The sequence below is a fragment of the Eurosta solidaginis genome, chromosome X (assembly GCF_040869045.1).
Source record: "Eurosta solidaginis isolate ZX-2024a chromosome X, ASM4086904v1, whole genome shotgun sequence".
NCBI lineage: Eukaryota > Metazoa > Arthropoda > Insecta > Diptera > Tephritidae > Eurosta > Eurosta solidaginis.
In genome coordinates this window covers 54042989-54066072 of record NC_090324.1, presented here as the reverse complement: position 1 = coordinate 54066072, position 23084 = coordinate 54042989, and the positions used below count along the sequence as shown (strand labels likewise).

The 23084-nt window shown below is 40.5% G+C and overlaps 1 pseudogene; it reads left to right on the top strand.

Annotated features, from left to right (window-relative positions):
- Nucleotides 1-452: 452 nt before the first annotated feature.
- On the top strand, nt 453-6574 carry LOC137234935 (protein RCC2 homolog; annotated as a pseudogene).
- The last annotated feature ends 16510 nt before the right edge of the window (nt 6575-23084 follow it).

The window sequence follows — 23084 nt, the reverse complement described above, 5'->3', positions numbered from 1 at the left end:
TGCCACCACACCACGAATTCGAAACTTGACTGTTGTACGTGTCTTAAAAGAAAATGCTTACGCAGTTGCGTTTTCACCATTCAACATTATTTTTCGACGTGTATCGTCGATAATTGCCGTCTTTTAGTGAGTTTTACAGCTCCGGCTCACGCTCAATTCTCACGGGAATGCTCTGGATCATTGAAAGACTTGAGAAGCAGATGTCGTGAAATTTTCGCACACGCGAAATCTGATAGGCAGATGCCGCCGCTGTTTTTATTTAGCTCATTCGGCGAAAGGTTAAGCAGCGACATCTATTAAAGGCAGCGTTGCCAAACTAAAAGGAAGTAACTAACAAAGTATCTGGCTCACAAATTGAACCAGACTTCTATCTGGATTTACTTGGCTCAAGTCGCTGTTGTTGCATTTACATGCAAAATTATTTATCTGGTTCAGGATTTTGCCACCGGATGATGGCAATTGCAGAAATACGTAGAATTAAGTATTCGAATCTCGACCAAATGATTGATAGAGATATTTTATACGCGACATGTAGTGTGGCAGCGCGACGTGTGGTTTTCGAAGTGCGTGAGGCCGAACCTAACGTCTGTGTTGCAATTCTTGACCATGCTGGAATTATATATGGTGGCGCATTGCGCATGTAAACATTAGTTCGGCTGTTTTGTATGGGCAATCTTTACGTCATTCTCCTTCAGCTCTTGTTTTCTTTTTTCATTCGCTGAAGCAGTCAAGTGTGACGTAGCTGCGCAGAACGAAGCAATTTTGAACTCATGCATGCACCATTTTCAATGTGTGATTTGTGACGCTTGACTACTTGAAGGTCAGAAGTGAAGTGTAGAAATTTTTACATTTACTACACTTTTCCACTTCCTGAATGAGAAAAATCATGAATGTAAAACACGCGGTGGTGAGTACATACTGATGGATTTTATCTTTTTTGTTTAGTCATTACTTTTCCCTTTTTAGTCATTACTTTTTCCTTTAGCGTCGCTTTCTCCGGTTTAATCGCCCGAATTTGTTGTGAGATTTTGCATGGTAAATTTAACATTACATTTCAGGATTTTATATGAAAGAAGGGTATTACTTTTAAAAAATAAGACTCATCCAAGCCAAAAAACACGAATAAAAGGTGATAATAAAAAGAATTTTATTTTGAGATCTACGGCACCACTTTTGCTGTACCCGTTTTTAAAATTCCGTGTAATAAGCGAATAAAGAATACATTTTTTTCGTGTAGAAGTACAATATCTAGCCATACGTCATCTTATTAAAGAATAAGCACTATGTCTGCAAATCGTAGATTAGGTGGAAACGGTGCTAAAGCAAGAGGATTTCAAAGCTGTGTTAAGCGATGCTTCCAGTGAAGACGGCAGTCTACCGCAGACCAAGGGGAGGTTTTAATTCCTAATGAGGACTTAGATCCACTACGAAATTGCCAGAAGATCTACTTGCATCCCTGGGCAAAATCCGGGCCAGTTGCTAATTTTCGGAATGGTGACATGGGATTTTACTGGCAAACGGGATCGCAAAAATGTGGCAAAAGTTGGACCCAGTCTTTATTATAACTTTCATCGATTTACTGATGATAAGTATCGTTATTGTGCAAGTAGTCCGACTTCTGCTCACACCCTTCTAATAAACATGGATCGTAAGGCGATTTCTTTTGGCCGCAATCCATTCGGTCACTTGGGATTACCTGATGTGAACATATGTGAAACACCTACTATTATGCCACGCCAAGTGGCAGCCGTGCTGGTGGTGAAAACGAAATTTTGTTTCGCGCACTCCCTTGCTCTATGCAAATTTCACTCTTGATTTTAATTTGTGTTTTGGAATTTTTATTAATTGAAGCTTTTTTTATTCTGACTGCGTTGGCGTTTGAGACGTTCTGTGTATATAATTTGTGTCTTTGACAACCTTAGAATTTGAGCGCTTTTTATCTCAAGCTTTTGACAATCGTGTTTTCAGTTGATTTAAATTTCGATGGCTACTTTTACTTGTAGTTCGGGACGATAGGGATTCGTGGTCACGTAACACCAAAAAGAAAGATAAAAAGTAACTAGTTAGTGTCTTAAGGAAAAACCAACACTTGCATTAATCTAATTAATAACAAACTTTCTTTATTCAATAATTCAAAAGTAAGTGGAAAATTTAAATTTGAAAGTATTTGCCGAATCACACTAGCTTAACTTTATCGAATTTTACACTTGAAAAAAAAGGAATTCTTACCTTCGGTTTGGAACGCGTCAACGTTGTCCAAGTTGCATGTGGGCGGCACCATTCCCTCTTTTTGAATGAGACAGGTACTGTTTATGCCTGCGGAGAGAATAAGTCAGGCCAATGTGGTATAGGTAACACCCAGCCGTTGGTAAGTATCCCAACCCCAAAAACTACCGTGGTCCACCAATTATTCGTATATGTTGTGGAGCCGGGTTTTCAGTGATGTTCGATATTAAAGGTAATTTGCATACATTTGGGTTACCCGAATACGGTCAATTGGGACATAGCACAGATGCAAAGTATTTTAGTCCATGCGAACAAATTATCTTTTCACTTTGAAGCGTCTCCACAAAAAACAAGTAAGGAAGGTTAAGTTCGGGTGTAACCGAACATTACATACTCAGTTGAGAGCTATGGTGAGAACATAAGGGAAACTAACCATGTAGGAAAATGAACCGAGGGAAACCCTGGAATGTGTTTGTGTGACATGTGTATCAAATGAAAGGCATTAAAGAGTATTTTCTGAGGGAGTGGGCCATAGTTCTATAGGTGGACGCCATTTAGGGATATAGCCATAAAAGTGGATCAGGGTTGACTCTAGAATGCGTTTGTACGATATGGGTATCAAATGAAAGGTGTTAATGAGTATTTTAAAAGGGAGTAATCCTTAGTTCCATAGGTGGACGCCGTTTCGAGATATCGCCACAAAGGTGGACCAGGGGTGAACCTAGAATTTGTTTGTACAATATGGGCATCAAACGAATGGTGTTAATGAGTGTTTTAAAAGGGAGTGGACCTTAGTTCTATAGGTGGACGCCGTTTTGAAATATCGCCATAAAGGTGGACCAGGGGTGACTCTAGAATGTGCTTGTACGATATGGGTATCAAATTAAAGGTATTAACGAGGGTTTTAGAAGGGAGTGGTGGTTGTTGTATAGGTGGTCGCCTTTTCGAGATATCGCCACAAAGGTGGACCAGGGGTGACTCTAGAATGCGTTTGTACGATATGGGTATCAAATGAAAGGTGTTAATGAGTATTTTAAAAAGGAGTGGGTCTTAGTTCTACAGGTGGACGCCGTTTCGAAATATCGCCATAAAGGTGGACCAGTGGTGACTATAGAATGTGTTTGTATGATATGGGTATCAAATTAAAGATAATAATTAGGGTTTTAAAAGGGAGTGGTGGTTTTTGTATAGGTGGTCGCATTTTCGAGATATCGCCATAAAGGTGGACCAGGGTTGACCTACCTTAGAATTTGTTTGTACAATATGGGTATCAAAAGAAAGGGGTTAATGAGTATTTTAAAAGGTAGTAATCCTTAGTTCCATAGGTGGACGCCGTTTCGAGATACCGCCATAAAGGTGGACCAGGGGTGACTCTAGAATTCGTTTGTGCAATGTGGGTATCAAACGAAATGTGTTAATGAGTATTTTAAAAGGGAGGGGGCCTTAGTTCTATAGGTGGACGCCGTTTAGAGATATCGCCATAAAGGTGGAGCAGGGGTGACCCTAGAATTTGTTTGTACAATATGGGTATCAAAAGAAAGGGGTTAATGAGTATTTTAAAAGGGAGTAATCCTTAGTTCCATAGGTGGACGCCGTTTCGAGATATCGCCATAAAGGTGGAGCAGGGGTGACCCTAGAATTTGTTTGTACAATATGGGTATCAAAAGAAAGGGGTTAATGAGTATTTTAAAAGGGAGTAATCCTTAGTTCCATAGGTGGACGCCGTTTCGAGATACCGCCATAAAGGTGGACCAGGGGTGACTCTAGAATTCGTTTGTGCAATGTGGGTATCAAACGAAAGGTGTTAATGAGTATTTTAAAAGGAAGTAATCCTTAGTTCCATAGGTGGACGCCGTTTCGAGATACCGCCATAAAGGTGGACCAGGGGTGACTCTAGAATTCGTTTGTTCAATGTGGGTATCAAACGAAAGGTGATAATGAGTATTTTAAAAGGGAGAGGGCCTTAGTTCTATAGGTGGTCGCCTTTTCGAGGTATCGCAATAAAGGTGGACCAGGGGTGACTCTAGAATTTGTTTGTACGATATGGGTATCAAATGAAAGGTGTTAATGAGTATTTTTAAAAGGGAGTGGGCCTTCGTTCTATTGGTGTTCGCCTTTTCGAGATATCGCCATAAAGGTGGACCAGGGGTGACTTTAGAATATGTTTGTACGATATGGGTATCAAATGAAAGGTGTTATTGAGTATTTTAAAAGGGCGTGGGGCTTAGTTCTATAGGTGGACGCGTTTTCGAGATATCGCCATTAAGGTGGACCAGGGGTGACTCTAGAATGTGTTTGTACGATATGGGTATCAAATTAAAGGTATTAATGAGAGTTTTAAAAGGGAGTGGTGGTAGTTGTATATGTGAAGGCGTTTTCTAGATATCGACCAAAATGTGGACCAGGGTGACCCAGAATATCATCTGTTGGATACCGCTAATTTATTTATATATGTAATACCACGAACAGTATTCCTGCCAAGATTTCAAGGGTTTTTTATTTCGCCCTGCAGAACTTTTTCATTTTCTTCTACTGAATATGGTAGGTGTCACAACCATTTTATAAAGTTTTGTCTAAAGCTATATTTCGCGTCAATAAACCAATCCAATTACCTCACCATGTTTCATCCCTTTTTTCGTATTTGGTATAGAATTATGCCATTTTTTTCATTTTTCGTAATTTTCGATATCGAAAAAGTGGGCGTGGTCATTGTCGTATTTCGTTAATTTTTCATACCAAGATAAAGTGAGTTCAAGTAAGTACGTGAACTAAGTTCATTAAATATATGTCGATTTTTGCTCAAGTTATCGTGTTAACGGCCATGCGGAAGGACAGACGAACGACTGTGTATAAAAACTGGGCGTGGCATCAACCGATTTCGCCCGTTTTCACAGAAAACAGTTAACATCATAAAATCTATGCCCCTACCAAATTTCAAAAGGATTGGTTAATTTTTGTTCGACTTATGGCGTTAAAAGTATCCTAGACAAATTAAATGAAAAAGGGCGGAGCCACGCCCTTTTTGAAATTTTCTTTTATTTTTGTATTTTGTTGCACCATATCATTACTGGAGTTGAATGTTGACATAATTTACTTATATGCTGTAAAGATATTAAATTTTTTGTTAAAATTTTACTTAAAAAAATTTTTTTTTTTTAATTGGGCGTGGTCCTTCTCCGATTTTGCAAATTTTTATTAGGCGTACATATAGTAATAGGAGTAACGTCCCTGCCAAATTTCGTCATGATATCTTCAACGACTGACAAATTACAGCTTGCAAAATTTTAAATTACCTTCTTTTAAAAGTGGGCGGTGCCACGCCCATTGTCCAAAATTTTACTAATTTTCTATTCTGCGTCATAAATTCAATTTATCTACTAAGTTTCGTCGCTTTATCTGTCTTTGGTAATGAATTATCGCACTTTTTCTGTTTTTCGAAATTTCGATATCGAAAAAATGGGCGTGGTTATAGTCCGATATCGTTCATTTTAAACAGCGATCTGAGATGAGTACTCAGGAACCTACATACCAAATTTCATCAAGATACCGCAAAATTTACTCAAGTTATCGTGTTAAAGGACGGACGGACGGACATGGCTCAATCAAATTTTTTTTCGATCCTGATTATTTTGATATATGGAAGTCTATATCTATCTCGATTCCTTTATATATGTATACCCAACCGTTATCCAATCAAACTTAATATACTCTGTGAGCTCTGCTCAACTGAGTATAAAAATCGTACTTTATATTGAGAAAAGCAAAGAAGGACATGTAACACCTGTAGAGAACGTTCAAATTGTCGACTTCGCCTGCGGTAATAATCATACGGTCACCATTGATTCTAAGAAGCGTGTGTATAGCTGGGGTTTGGAGGCTTTGGGCGCCTTGGTCATGCAGAGCCTACGGACGAGATGGTACTTCGTTCAATAAAATTTTTCGACATTCAAGGACGTGGTGAACGTAATGTATATTGTGGCGCAACTTTTAGTCTTGTCCTCAACCAGCTTGGCGTACTCTTTCTATTTGGGCAAAATAAGAAGACGGGAGAAGCAAATATGTACCCAAAACCTGTTCAGGACTTATCTGGGTGGAACATTACTGATATCGGATGCGGAAACAGTTCTATTATCATATCAGCTGATGATACCTTAATAGCATGGGGCGCTTCTCCCACCTATGGGGAATTGTGTATTGGCGAGTTCTAAAGGTCGTCCCCAAAATGGATAATATGAAAATACCTCAGGTCGCTGTGGGTTATTCTCATGCTATATTACTAGTAGATACTGATCACGAGTGAACTAAGCAAAAATATGATAAGTTACTAGGATATACTATCGGTGACTGAGTAATGCAGTTGCAAAACCGTATTTATTTAAAGCTTATCCAACATTTATTAAACATATTCAGGGTGGCGTAGAAAAATAAATAGACAGTGACGGAGAAAAGTCTACATACACCCCCTTTTTCCGCTGGATTGAAAGGCTAATAATTTTTCTGAAAAATGGTATGATACAGTTGTATAACTGACTCATTTTGTTTTACTGATTTTCATAATAAACTAAAAAAACCTTACTTTAACATAAAATAGCAAAGTTATGGGAAAGAAACAAAAACCAACGTACATACAGTACACAAATAACCTATTTTAGTATGAATAGCTTCACGTAATTCTAAATAATATTGTTTTTTATTAACATCTTGAAACCGTCGTGGCGTTGAGGCTACTAAATTCGTTAACAGGTGTTATACTGTTTTAAATTTTTATGATGCGTTCTTTGAGGACACCAGCGCTAGAAACCGGGTTTTTTTCCATTTCTAAAGCCATTTAGTATGCTTTGGAGCCTAATTTCGGAAAACATAACTTCCCCAAAATTATTGTTTTGCTCCAATACCCCGATCGGTGCTTCATAGGGTAATTTTGTTTTTTTTTTTTTTTAAATAAAGTTAAAATAAAAAATTATTGGAAACTTTTTGTGCTCCACGCACGTGAGAAAAAAACTTGGTGCACTAAGTTATCAGCTTTTAAATTTCAGGGAAAACTTTTTTTGTCAGCCATGAAAGTCTTAGAGGAGCATGTTGAAGATATGCCATTATCATGATAAAAATTTGGGAACGTGCTGGTTTGGCCCCCATTTTTTTGTTTGCATGAATGTTACTCCGCCAAATAGAAGGTGTGTGAATGGCTCCGCTAAACCTAGGAGAGTACATTTCACTCATGCTAAAACATAGGCAGTTGTATGAATGTGACTCCGCCAAATAGGAGGTGTGTAAATGGCTCCGCTAAACATAGGAGCGTACATTTCACTCATGCCCAAAGCAAGGCCATGGGCGCATGAAAGCAAGTCTTGCGCCGAGGTGAATTAGTTAAGTTTATATCAGGGATGCACCTTAACGTTAAGCTAACGTAAAGCTTTCGTTTATTAACGTTAATTTTCGTAACGAAATGATATCGGTTCGTTGGTTAAGCATGCCTGGTTTATATATAGATATGGCCTAACCCACGCATTCCCACTTGAGCTCATATTCACCTTTATAACTAAACATTAGGCAATCTTAACCCAATGCCATCTGCAAAGGTGTACTACTGTTTAGATAAAATATAGGTTTGCAGACAGGAAATTCTCCTGTTGTATAATAATTTCATAGCTGATAAGAAAGCTTTTAAACCTAGACTTATTCTAAAGAGCAATGGGCCAACCGCATCGTTGTTTTGAAATTTGTTCCTAAGGAGTGTTGCATGAAGGGTTTGCTGGTCTTGGATAATTTGTAATAGCATAATAAGAATTGTAGACAAGCTTCAGATCCCTAATTCGGTATCACAACCTGCCTAGAAAAGAAGTGGAATTAGGGAGAATGAGAAGTGGGATATTAAAGATCTCCGACCCTCTCCTTGCAAGGAGGAAGCAAGACCATCATCATATTTTGGTCTCGTCGTGTGCCCTCCCGCCGTATCAAGCACGACGACTCGAACTCGATTGTCGGCTTCATAATGGAGTTTGGTTATTCGTCCTAATCTCCATTCGTTCGGAGGTAAATTTTCCTCTTTTATGACTACCAGGTCCCCTTGTTTCAGATTGGCTTGTGGGTGTTTCCACTTGGTGCGTTTTTGCAATTCGGTGAGATATTCGGACTTCCACCGTTTGCAAAACGTTTGATGTAATGCCTTCAGTTTCTCCCAGCGGTTGACAAGTGAGGCACAATTTTCACTGACGTCAATCTCTGAGAGGAAGTGTCCCGGAGTGAGTGGCTCCAAGCTGGACGGGTCGTTGGAGGAGGGGCTCAGAGGTCTTGAGTTGAGACAAGACTCAACTCTGTAAAGAAGGGTACTAAACTCCTACATAGTAAATTTGTAGTCCAACGCTATCTTTTTGAAGTGGTTTTTAAAACTTTTGACTCCAGCTTCCCACAGTCCGCCCAAATGAGGAGCGGCTGCAGGTATGAAGTGCCATTGAAGGGTTTGGTGAGAGTACTTCGATAGGGTTTGGTTACGCGCATCGGCGAGGAAAGCTTTGAGTTCGGATCGAAGTGCTCGAGAGGCACCGACGAAGTTGTTTCCGTTGTCGGAGTATATGTTCTTCGAACATCCTCGCCTGGCTACAAACCGATCGAAAGCTGCTAAAAAGGCGGCTGTACTGAGGTCACTCTAAATGAATCGCCTTGGTGGCAAAGCAGACAAAGAGGCAGACGAAATCCTTTGATATGCAGCATCCTCTTCCGCTATAATATTTGATGTCAAATGGTCCGGCAAAATCTACCCCCGTATTCGTGAAAGCCCGGGAAAAGGTGGTTCGCTCTGGAGGTAGATCTCCCATCAGTTGGGTTTAGAATATGCGTAGGTTAGGAATATGGTGTAGGTTTTGTAATTATGTATGACCGATCGGATCATATTTTTTACCCTAGGAATCCAATATTCTGTGCGTAGGCGACGAAACATAAGTTGGTTCTCACCATGCAGGGTATCTTTGTGGATGAACTGGACAAGAAGTCGTGTGAGCCGGCAATCATACGGCAGAATGATCGGGTGCCGTTCACTGTAGGGAAGATCCTTGGCCCCTGAAAGACTACCGCCCACCCTCAATATGCCCTTTTCATCGACAAGGGGGGTAAGAGGCAGGATTTCACTCTTTGAACCGATGAGTTTTCCGGATTTTAAACTCGAAAGTTCGTCCAAATAATGCTTCCGTTGGTAGAGAGTTATTAAACGACTTATCGTGGCCTGAATTTTATTGGGTGGAGTGAAGTACGATTCCGCTTTAAAGGAAGATTTTCTTTTAGTATTGGTTCTTTTCGAAAACCTTATAATGTATGATATGACCCGCAAGGCTCTTGAAAGATCAGAAAACCTTTCTAGGATATCCTCATTTCCATTTATTTTTGATGTGGTAAAGGCTTTTACGTGCTTTTCCTCAATATTCGTCTGATACTCCTTTTCTTGATTTGGCCACTTTGAATTGTCTTCTTGTAACCAAGAAGGTCCCTGCCACCACAAGGAGCTTGCGACGAGGTCTTTTGCTGACATCCCTCTGCTGGCCAAATCTGCTGGATTTGATGCAGACTCTACGTGGTGCCAGGCACTGTTCCCTACCTTTTCTACGATTTTGGTTACTGGATGAGCAACAAATGTTGACCAACAGCAGGGAGGTTTTTTAATCCATGCTAAAACGATCGTTGAGTCAGTCCATAGATGTGTATGGAATTTTCCCAAGTTCAGGTTTTCGCGCACTGATTCTAAAGTTTCGGCTAACAAGACTGCTCCACACAGCTCTAATCTGGGTAGCGAAATTGTTTTTACGGGAGCTACTCTTGTTTTCGCCATTAGTAGGCTGACGTGGACCTCCTCATTAACCCTTGCCCTAAGAAATATTGTAGCTGCATAGGCTTTTTCGGATGCGTCGCAGAACCCATGTAATTCAACGTCCGCATTTGGTGTAAAATTTACCCATCTTGGTATCTGAATATTGTTAATATCCGGGTAGTCCTCCATAAAGGTTTGCCATTTATCTAGGGTACGTGTGGACACTGTCTCGTCCCAGTCAGTTCCTTCCAGCCAGATGTTTTGCATTATGATCTTGGCTACTATGATGACTGGCGCGAGCCATCCCAAAGAATCGAAGAGTTTGGCGATCGCTGAAAGTATTGCCCTTTTCGTCAGGACCTCACGATTTTCTATAGGTTTTGCGGTAAAATAGAAATAATCGAATAGGCGTTCCATCTAATGCCTAATGTTTTGACTGTACTCGCATCCTCGAATTCCAGAAAATCTTCGTTTAGCAAGTGGGATTTTGGGATTACTTTCAGTATTCGGCTGCAGTTCGAAGTCCACTTTCGCAAAGAAAAACCTGCTGACCGTAGTGCGTGGGTGACTTCCTCCCGAGCTTTAATTGTTTACTCGATGCTGTGGCCTCCTGCTAGCACGTCATCGACGTACATGCTTGTACGCAGAATGCTGGCTGCTATGGGTGATGAAGTCTCTACATCATCTGCTAGTTGGTGCAGTGTCCTTATTGCCAGATAAGGAGCACAGTTAACTCCAAACGTTACTGTCTTTAATTCATAGACGTTGATAGGATCCCATGGAACATTGCGATATACTATTCTTTGAAACTGGGTTTGGTTGGGAATTACCCATATTTGGCGATACATCTTTTCTATGTCGCTGTTAAAGACATATTTGAAGAATCGCCAACGAAGGAGCAGAATTGTTAGGTCGGCCTGCAGTACGGGGCCGGTGTATAACACGTCATTCAAACTAGTGCCATTGGCAGTGGGACACGATGCGTTAAAAACTACTCTTACTTTTGTAGTCGTGCTCTCCTCTTTTATTACCGCATGATGAGGCAGAAAGTAGCAATTTGATGAATGGGGAGGGATAATTGTGGGAACTTTTGTCATATGCCCTAGTGTTTCGTATTCCGATAATACTCTGTTGTATTCAGTTTGTAGGGCTGGCGTTTTCGATAGGCGCGTCTCGTTTCGGTAAAACTGTGAGCAAGCGCTTTTCAGAGAGGGCCCTAAAGTGATGCTGTTTGGAAACCCCTGCTAGAATGTTAGGGCTGCGATGTATTTCCCATCGGTATTCCTCCTTGTTGTCGCTTTGTAAAGTGCCTCGCAATAGACATTATCCTCAGTGAGGGACGTTTTCTTAGGGATATCTTCTAGCTCCCAAAAGGCAGTCAATTGTTTCTCGATGCTGATTTCATTAAGAAAAGATACTCGGTTATTAATTGGCTGAGCTGCTTCTGTGCGACCGGTTAATATCCAACCGAAGACGCTTTCTTGGGCGAGAAGCGTATTTAAGACATTCTTCCGTATGCCGTCTAGAATTACTTGAGGATAAATGTCGCCCCTAGGATAAGGTCGACTGGTTCGTTAACGAAGAACCTTTTATTCGCCAGAACAAGATCAGGGAACTCTTGTCGAGTCATTGCGTCAACTTGACATGTTGAAAAATCCCCTGTCAACTGAGGTAGGACCAGAACCACTGTATCAATGCATACTAAGGGGTCTATAAGGGAGCCCAGTCTTATGGAGCAGGATTCTTTCACCTGCGCAGATGGTGTATTATTAATGCCTGAAACTTGGACGTGCAATCGTTTCGATGGCAGATGTATTCTGTTTTTGAGTCTTTCTGTTATAAACGAACATTCAGACCCAGAGTCTATAAGTGCTCTCGCGGAGAAATCCACTCCATTATAGTTTATTTTCACTCGTGCTGTGCCTAGTAATACACCCTTTGTTGTATGTGCATGACTGGAAGAGACGCTATTAATATTTTCTTTTCTCTTTTCAGAGTCCATCCTTGCCCTTGCCTGTTGTGAAGTGGAGGGTACATTATCATTGTTATGTTGGTTGCCCCTTTGGGGCGTTGTTGATATTGTTTTTGGATTAGCTGTCGGAAGGTGGAGCAAGGTGTTGTGCCTTGAGTGGCATGAGTTGCAGTTGAATGGACTCGTGCATCTTGTCACTGTGTGCCCAGCCGACAAGCAGTTCAGACAACAGTTGTTGCTTTTCACATAAGCTATTTTGTCTGCCGTGGACAGCTTACGGAATTTTCGTACTGTTGCACATCTTGCATGCCGTTTTTGGAACGCTGGCTTGGTAAACTCCAAGTTTTGTAGGCATTTCCTTTGAACTATTCGTGTGAGTTTTGGGCGGATTGGATGGTTTGCTACCCTTTATGTCAGACACAGTTTCTAGAGTCTGAAAACGGCTTGTCCATATCTTTCCATTTTGGCATGTCCGTTTTCTTCTATACGGTTTATTCCCATAGCGCCAAGGTGGATTCCGGGAGCTTTGTGGAACATAAGTATGTTATAATTGCATCCCAGTTTGTAATGTCGATTTTGTGAAATTGAAGCGCCGATATTCAATTATTTATTTCGCGTTGTAATTTTTTTATTGCTGTTCCGCATTCGTATTCGACTGCCGTAAGATTAAACAAAAGTTTCAATTGCGTGTTCACTAAGACACGCTTATTCTCATACCTGTCTTTTCCAGGCTGTTTCAAACCCTTCATTCGTCAGGGAGCATCTTTCTACTATTTCCTTTGCTTCCCCTTGAGTCTTATGCCTTATATAGTAAATTTTTTCAACATCTTGCAGATCCTTGTTGAGAATATATAAGGCCGTGAACGTATCTCTAAAAGCCGGCCAAGAAAGGTAATCACCTTTAAACACATCGGTATCGCAAGGGGCAGCTGAATTTTATGTCTATGATTGGGATTGGTTTCCACTTTTGTGGCAGGGGCATTTGCAGGTGGTGCTAATTTTTCCACTTCAGCAGCGATTGTAGCCATGCATTTCATATAGCATGCGAAACAGCTTTTATTTTTCTGCTTAATGAATTGCAGGTCCTCTTTCGTTATATCTGTAGAGTTGAGGAGACCTTCATAAAGTGACTTTGTCTTCTTCCATAGTGATTTCAGCTCCTCTTGCTGAATTACAAGGGTGTGTTTGTTTTGTTCAGAGATTGGCTTCGCGTGGAACTCCTGCTCAAACTCCACTATGGAGTCAGTCATTCTTATTTAGGTCTCCATTTTTTTTATTATTTTAAATATCTTGTCTCTTTTAAGGAACGAGAACGGAAGTGATGACTCTGGAGTATTGAGCTTGCAACGAAAGCGAAACTATAAGAATTGACACAGATAGAAATCTGTTTCAAGATTTAATGTGCCTAATTATTTGTGTATTGTTGTTGAAATCTCTACAAGTGACACAGATAGAAATTTGGATGCAAATTTAATGTGTCAAAATTGGTGTTTGATGAAAATGAAGGGGGCTAATTGTGCCAAAACAAATTAGTATTCCGAAAAAAGGAATTCAACGCAATTAGGTACTTCTTCGAAAGTGAAAAACGTAATAAACTTAAAAACAAAAAACCCAACATTATTTAATTTTATTTATTTTTTGTTTGATACACAATTTTGAAAATAACTTTATATGGACTGTAAGTAAATATTATCTGCTACCAGCCACTAGCCATCCAATGGTGTATATAAGTCGCAGTGGCTTGGATATTGTGTACAAGTGTATATAAACTGAAGTGAATCTGTGACAAGTTTACAAAAAACATCAACCAGGTGGAAATAAAGGTGTTGTGTACTTCTTATCGAAATTTCGAATGAAAGGAATCTATCCCTAAGTCTTATGTTGCACAGTGCAGTGGAAGTGAAGAAAAGAAAAAAAAGAAAAAATTTAAATCACTGCCTTGCCTGCCTTGAGCTGTGTCGGAGGACTCTTACCACTGGTGGGGGAGTCGACCGATAGTCAAAAGCGATTGGTGTGTTTAAAAAACACGAAATTTCCACCTACTTCTACTATAAATCTATCACAAGTTCACTTCTATACGTTCACATATTGCAAAAAAAAAAAAATGGTGGTGCAAGAACCAATAAAACCAAAGTACCTTGTATCGCTTAAGTGATGATGTGTTTTATGATATGTGGGTAGATGTGCGGACTGTATGATGTGCGGACGGTATGACGTGTTGACTGTATGATATGCGGACTGTATGATGTGATGACTATATTATATGCGGACTGTATGATGTGATGACTATATAATATGCGGACTGTATGATATGCTTTGGTATGCGTATTGAAAGCTCGCTACTACCACTCGTCGCCGATCGTTGGTATTTCTCACTAATTCCAAATAATTTTTATTGCAATTTCGCACCGTGAATTTTAAATAATCTTGATGATAAACTTGCACCTTGAAATTTAATGCGTTGGCTGAATTTTGTGTTTACTTCGGTTTTTCCTGGCGCGACAGGACCAATGATTACGTGTAGTTCGGGACGATGGGGATTCGTTCGCACGTAACACCAAAAAGAAAGATAAAAAGGAACTAGTTAGTGTCTTAAGGAAAAACCAACACTTTCACTAATCTAATTAATAACAAACTTTCTTTATTCAATAATTCAAAAGTAAGTGTAAATTTTAAATTTGAAAGTATTTGCCGAATCACACTAGCTTAACTTTATCGAATTTTACACTTGAAAAAAAAGGAATTCTTACCTTCGCACAGTGTTTCGTGTAGAACAAGCTAGCTGGACAAAATTATTTTATGAGATTTTCCGTTTCATATGCAGTCATTTATTACAACTACGTCATTTTTTTCAGCCATATGTTCTTTTTTTTATTTTTTTTCCAAAATTGTACTTCATATGCATACATTTGCTTATTTCATATAGAGTAACTCATGCGAATAAGTGACATAGATCCAAAAAAAATTTAAAGGACTTAAGAATGTTACTTTATTGTAGTTAAATTGAATGGACTACAAATCTCAATATTCTAAAAAATTCTAACGGTTCCGAAAAAAAATTTAAATTTTTTATGAAAATTCGTCGAATTATTCAAACATTTTTTAAATATAATTTAGTTTTTGTTATAGATCGTGACAAATTTTCTTATGGGAAATTAGTTAAAATAAATTTGCGAAAACGAAAATTGTAAGAATTGTCCAAAAAGGGGTATCTACTTATTTATGTGAGTGACTGTACATATGTACATACATATTTTGTATTTATTTGAGTATTTATCCTGGCACTACAATTTTTACAAAATTATTTTATAGTACCAGTCAGGAATGTAAAAGTGAATTACAATAATAATAATAACAATGTAAATATCTAAATTAATTATGTGCAAATTACTTATTAAAAAAATTTAAAAGTAAAGTATCATACAAAGTAGAAAAGCCAATAGATTTAAATTAAAAAAAACCTGATTCAACAAAAAGTTATAGGGTAGGTTATCTTTTATAATTATGTTATTATTCGCTATCATAACTTTCATTCGATGAGTCACTTGTGGAATATTCATCAGCAATACTACTATGAAAGCTTGAAACAACTGGGGTATATATTGACTCCTCAACATTATCGGGGGACAGTAAATTTAAGACTTCTGAAGTCAGTCAATAGATAAAATTGCTGATTTTATAATATTAGTACTATTCACTAAGATTTTATGAACTGTAACAGGCATGTTAAACCATGGATAGAGATCTATGTATAGTTTTTTAGTCTCGACCGCCAATTTTTCAAATCTTTGGATATTTATATCGTACCCAGATGCTAATGCGCGAAGGAGAGTGTCGAATCTTTTGATGAGTTACATCCAATCCCGTAATATCAGCACTAGCCTCAGAATTTTCGAAAAACCTACGAGCAGTGTTGCCGTCATTGGTAATGCCGGAACCTGTTTTTGGTTTATCTACTATCAATCCAAGTACATTTTTAATTGTATTCTGGATTTCGTTGGAACGTAGCTTTACACTCTCTTTATCTGCCTCATTCCATATGTGAAGCAAGCATTCAAAACATCTTATCCATGCATGGAGAGTAGACAAACCAAAACCAAGATTATCTAGGTTAGGCGTAAAGTCCCGTAACTCATTATTCATATCTTTTGGAGTGGCACCACAAATATAACACTTTTGTGCGGAAGAAGTTTCAGTCAAAGCATTGCAAACTTTTCTGTCAATCATTGTAAGAAGCATATTGTGATTCACGGAAACTTTGTATTCTTCGAGCATGTACTTTGTTGGCAACAACGCACTTATCTCCTCTAAAACCTTGTTCGTTCCAAAAAGAATAAAATCTTTTGTTTCTTTAGAAAAAATAAATTTAATTGGTAGAAGGAGGTAATTGAAGAGGAACGAAAGAAAATATAAACAAAAACTCATCAGTGCCATAACTGTATGTAAACTTTTGCTTATATGTGCTATGGTCAGAGCTTCCATCGCAACCCCACTTGCTGATTAAAGTATACGTCAAGTTTGTAGGTAATAAACTAACAAAAACTTCTTAATTTGCTAAAACTAAACGCTCAACAGTTTTATCTAATACGGACTGGACTTTAATTTCCGCACGTATTTCACCCACATCAATTTCATTTGGATAGCATTCTGCCTTAGCTTTTCTTAGACTATAAAATGATGGATAAACCTTATGGCCTGCCTTGATGCTCCACTTCCGAGTCGTTTTGTACCCATGAGTCGTCGACTTGCTATCTACGTAGTATGCTAAAGCTTCTACATTGCTCAAGCATCTTGCATCTGGCTCACATGTCATCTTTTTGCCGGATATTTGAGTGGTTTCCTATGATTTTTGTATAATGTTGGCAACATTTCTGTTGCCGGACATACGCGTTGATACTTCTGCCGCATAAAGTAACTCACCAGGACTTATAGATTGCAAGAGGTCATCCACTCGACGCCGTTTGGTTTTTTCACTACAGCTAACAAAGTCCTTCCTTCGTCTTCCGGGGCCGGGGTTACCTGAAGAAGTGGTTGGTTGGTCTGATGGCAACTTTGAATCCACCGTTATTGTAAATGTGAAGTCTGGACCCGAAAGCCACTCCGAGTTTTTATTCAAAAATCGCTCCTTATGGCTTCCATAAGTGTTCCACTTTTGATCCAGCTTCGACGAATATGCCGATATTTGTAAGCTTAAACTTTTTATCGAATACTCTGCTGCTTCGCTTAAATAGTACCTAAGTAAAACAAAGCTCAATAATTCTTTATATCTAGTTTCCTTCGAATGTTGAACCCAAATGTCAAAAAGCTCCGTTCTTGGTACGGTTATAACTAAACTGCTTTGTGTTGTTGATTTTCCGACAGGGTGAATAGTTGATGATTGTTTTGCTGCCATCTTAAGTGTCGTTGATCGTTCTGATTTGTTATCAGTTGTGCAGTATTTATATTACATTCAGGTATTGGCGTAGATGATACCAAATGCGGTTGTTTTGTTTATCGTGCCTGTGTGGTTATACCTGCATTAGGATTGCTTTGTATGTACCTGTTTTTATGCCTTGGAGACTGGTGCGGTTGATTGTGGCAGTTTGAAGTCAGTGATCTTCGCCTTTTTGCTTTTGGTGTGCTCTTGTTGACCTAGCGCGTTTATTTTTGTGTGTTTTATGGCTACGTGTTTGTTCCCTGTACCTGGCAATTGGCTTTGCCGTTTGCAGATCAGCTTTAAAGGTTCAAATATCTCGTCGTAGCCGGTACGTACATACATCCTATTTTATATGTAGAGATAACTATATCTACATAAAAAAAAATTAAAAATAGATGTGCAAAGAATTCGCAATGGTTTTTTCTTTCGACTATTAGAGAATACTTGTCACTATAAAATATGCAAAATTTAGCCCGGACTTCCGCGGATGTATGTATCTTTTTTGTCCCTAAATTCAAAAATATAGAGAAAAAATACCTTTTCTTCTTAATAACGGAATGTTAAATATATTGAAAATACTCTAATTGGGAAAGAATTACTATTAAAAAATTTTACTTACCTTCGAGCTTAGAATCCATCAAAAAACTATATAAAAGTGTTCACTTAAAAGAAATATGAAGCTTAATATTCAACAAGAATTTCGCAAATTAATCAATGCATTTTACGGCCACTCCTGCTTTCTTACTTCAATTACTCAATATATATGAGCAAAAACAAAAAAAAAGCAAAAATCCCGTTATTTTGTTTGTTTTCTTTCATTTCTCATTACACTTTTCTTGGAATAAGAACTTTGTTTTTGTCCAGCTAGCTTGTTCTACACGAAACACTGTGCTTCGGTTTGGTTGCTGGAGCTCACTTGCAGACGTTCAGAAAGAAAGTGACGTGAAAAGAAAAAGTCCATGGCACCCGCCGATTACTAACTTTCGTCGAGTTTTCCCCTACTCAATTAGTTCTCGGCGGTGCAAGGACAGTTACCGGTAATAATCAAAGTACGGGGCGCATTAGGGTGACCCGAAAGTTCTTAAAAAAAAAATATTTAGGCTGGTGACCTAAACATATCTTGTATTGTGGTAATGCCACAAACGCCTAACCACATATAGGCCTAACAAACCAAAGCCTAATCAACCTAATTACACCCCGCGTTCTTCTACTTATACCAATAACTTGTTTTACTCAAGGATCAAGACACACTCATTGCACACTGATCCAAAAAGGCAGGCTTCGTGCAAACTATGCAACGGCAATCACTCGCTGATGAATTGGGTCAAATTTAAAGAGTTCTCAGTTCAAGATAGAAACAAATTCGTAAAGGAAAACAGGTATTGCCAGAACTGTTTGGCTTACTCCCACTCAGAAAGACAATGCGGAAGCAGTTTCACTTGCGCTTACTGCCAAAAGCGACACCACTCCCTCCTACACTACTCAGCCAACAACCAAACGCAAAACGGCTCAAAACCGAACAAAAATCTCGTCACATCTCACGTGACCACCAATGAAGAAAAGCCTTGTACCTCTCAACAGTCGGCATCGATGAACTCTGAGACAGCAACTCAAAATAGCACGGAGAACGTACTCTCACACTACTCTAGTAGAAGAGAGCAAACCTTGCTCCCTATAGCAATCATTCCCGTATTACACAAAGGAGAAACCTTTGATATTCGTGCTCTTCTAGACCAAGGATCCCAAAAAACTTTTGTAACCTCTAGAATACCAAACCTCTAGAATAGAAGGTGTTTTTTTTTTTTTTTAGGAATTTGTTATGAGTAGAGTGGAGCTTCAGAAACAAACAACGTTTGCCGTTGGTTTTTCTATTTTTGATTCTTGGCCTCCCCCTCACTAGGAGTCACCTTGTCGTTGGTGTGAGGGCTTAGCCGAACTCCATAGCGTCCGACTATGAGACGGAGCTGTTTAGGACTGACATCTACGCCGTTTCGCCTCATAGGAGGGCGGCGGGATTTCGGTGACCAAGAACTGCCAACCCCTAATCCAGGGTGTTATGCGGACCATGCCTATTGGACGATTTGAAGCAAGGGGATAAATTCGGCTGTATTCGAACGAGCCTTTCCGATACCGGGCCACCTCGGGAAGTATTAATGGCCTTACCGCAGTAAGGGGCGCTGCTGTGGCGAACGGTTCTTTCCCCGTATATATTACTGGACTACTGAGCCCGCCTCGTCGGGCAGGTGGTCATACGACCAAGGTGAACGACTCATTACCTGATTGTAATAAGGACGATGTAAAGAGGAGAACTGAGTCGCAATCCAAGGACGACAAATACAAATTAAGCGATGCGTCGGACTCGGGGATCGAGAGTAGTGCTGATTCAATGAACTCCGTGTTGGAGATGCACACTAATGAAAACGGAGTAGAAGAGTGGAGAAGGGTACGGAGCAGAGGAAGTAAAAGAGATCTCTCGCAGTACCGTGCGGCACTAAGAATTGTACAACGCTTGGGAGCAGTGGTCGACCCAACAGAAGTGGAGATCGAGCGCTTGGAATGGGCCCATGAAGCGGTAGAAGTAGGTCGAAGGCAGTCCAAAAGATTTGCTGCTAGAAACCCTCGGTTCTGCAACCGGTACGAGGAGAAAGAAGCGTCGAATGGCAGAATGAAGAGGCAACGTTCGGCGGAAGACGACAAGTCTGCTTTCAAGAGGCAGAAAGGACCCAGTCACAGAGCCGCGAGGCAGGGCCGCCGGAAAAAAAAAGACAAGTAGGCCTAAAGCTGTAGGACAGGTGGACCCCAATAACAAGATGTAAAATATCCGTCGAAAGTGAAAATTGGCGAAGTGCCAACCAGGGAAGTAGGAGATAAGCCAAACGGAGATAACACTAATACTCCGGCTTTCTCGGAGGTTCTAAAGGGAAGTATTACACTATGATGTGTGAAGATATGTATGGTGTGAAGATGATAGCGTACGAAAACATCGCGAGTTTGCGGTGGCTGGAGGAAGCGGTTCCAAACCTCCAAAGGCAAGGCACGAACGCGCGGTTTGAGGTGGTAGATAAAGCGCAAATCCCCACGGTATCAAAAGTTAAGGTATGGATACCATGCGTGATGAAGTCGGAGGATACACTGCGACTTCTGCAGAATCAGAATCCGAACATACCGACACAGGATTGGAAGGTACTTACTGTATCTCGGCCTACAGAGGATGGTCAGTTCTACAACTTCCAAATAAACAAGCAGGCGGAGGATATTTTGTGCACGCAGCTTGGCAAATGTCCTTTGGCACTGGCAAAATTTACATGCGACTCAGGAAAGGAAGTCCCGAAAATAAAAACTCTAACACGCTAGAGGTGGGCGAAGTGGAAAGGACCTCAAAAGCCTAAGGGAAAAAAGACAGGTGGAGGTCGCCGACGTCACCACGAACGTGCTAGAAGAGGACCAACCGCTAAATGGTGCTGTGACTCGCGGACGACGACGTCAAGACGAAGGTGCTGGAAGGGGACAAACAGCCCAATGGTGCTGCGAGTCCTACAGATAAACCTCCAACACAGTAAAGTGGCGTCGAGCGAACTCCTCCTAACCCATGAGGAGGGTTCGTTTGACGTGGCGCTGATCCAGGAGCCGTGGCTCTCATCGGGAGGAAAGGTTTCTGGACTTAGAGCGTGGCGTTTGGCGTTTACTACGCGCAAACTGAAGGACGGGTGCGAGCTGTGGTAATGGTAAGGAAACAGCTACATTCATATATGCTGTCTAATTACACCACTGAGGATCTCGTAGCGGTGGCCGTTGAGAAAAAGAATAAGCAGGCATTTATCCTGGCGTCCTGCTACATGGCCCATGCTGCGGAGGTTCCACAGATGGAGTGCAAAAGGCTAGTACAGGAGGAAGGGCGCAAAGGGCGGTTGGCCATAGGCGCAGATGCAAATACACACCACAATGCGTGGGGAGGAGCAGATACGAACGAGAGAGGCGAACCTCTGTTTTGTTACATCCTGCAAACCAATTTGCAGACAGCCAACAGGGGAAATGTACCTACATACATTGGTCCATCATCCAGCAATGTTCTGGATATTACATTGGATTGGTTGGTTCTTGGTTGGATGGTTCTTGATAGACCATCCTTCTCCGACCATGCGTATATCAGCTTCAGCATCCCCCTAAAGAGGGTAGAAAAGGGAGGTACCTTTAGAAACCCTAGGTCAACGAACTGGACTAAATTCCAGAAACATGTAGAAACAAAACTGGGACAACCCAAAGAGGTTGCTAATGTAGAGGAACTGGAGGAGTAGAATGAATTCCTAACAAGGACGCTTATGACTGCGTATAACAAAGCTTGCCCTCTAAGAAGATTCAGAGGAGAGGCAAAGCCGCCATGGTGGAGTAATGAGCTGAGTCTTCTAAGAAGACAGGTAAAAGAAATGTTTAAGCTCGCAAAGACCGCGGAAAGCGAAGCGTGTCGGGACGAGTACAGGGATCTACTGAGGATCTGCAAGCGTGAAATTACCAGAGCAAAGAGAAACTCATGGAAAAGTTTATGTACGGACAGTGCTCCAGCGAAACAGCACGGTTGAAAAAAGTCCTAGCAAAGGGAAATATAGTCCAGGGACTAATAAAGAAAGAGAACGGGGAATGGTCACGTAATAGTAAGGAATCCCTTGAGGTGCTTTTCGATACACATTTCCCATCGGGAGACAGTTTAGAAGAGCCAGCAGACATCACTCACACTTCGATCACGGAGCTAGTAGTGCCGGGCTTGGTGACCGATACCAAGATCGAGTGGGCAGTGAAGACGTTTTCTAAGTTTAAATCGCCGGGTCCAGGTGGTATATTCCCGGCCATGCTACAAGTCCCAAGTAGGGCGGTCGTGGAATGGCTTAAAATAATATTCGATGGGTGCATAAGACTGAATCATGTGCCGCACTCTTGGAGAACTTCTCGTGTAGCTTTTCTACCAAAGGCGGGGAAGACCGGTCACGTGTATCCCAAAGACTATAGACCCATTAGCTTAACATCATTTCTGCTCAAAAGCTTTGAGAGGCTGATAGATGTGTACATAAAGTCCAACGTGGATGAAAAGCTGCCCTCCACAACACAGCATGCGTACACCAAAAGCAAGTCTGTAGACACCGCATTGCATAGGGTAGTAATAAGCATAGAGAAATCCCTGGAATATAACGAGTATGCTTTAAGAGTCTTCTTGGACATTGCCGGGGCTTTCAATAATGTTGCAAAATGGGCGATTATGGATGGTCTTAATTACATTAAAGTACATCCTGCCTTAATCGGATGGATTGGCAGCATGTTAAATTGCAGAAAGATTACATCACAATAGGAATTGAACGAGGCCATGAAGACGGATTTGGTCTCGTTTACAAAGAGCTATAAGGTCCCAAATTGGATCAGGCCTAAGTTAGGAGGGGCGACCTTACAGGAGAAACCTTGCACAAAATATCTAGGAATCATCCTAGAAAGTAAGCTGTCATGGAAGCTCAACGTGGAGGAGAGGGTCAAGAAGGCGCCAACGGCACTCTATGCATGTAAAAGAATGCTGGGTTGTACGTGGGGCCTATCGCCCTCTATTTCTCATTGGGTTTTTACAGCGTTGGTAAGCCCTATTCTATACTATGGAGTTCTTGTTTGGTGGAAAGTCACATAAAAAACAACAT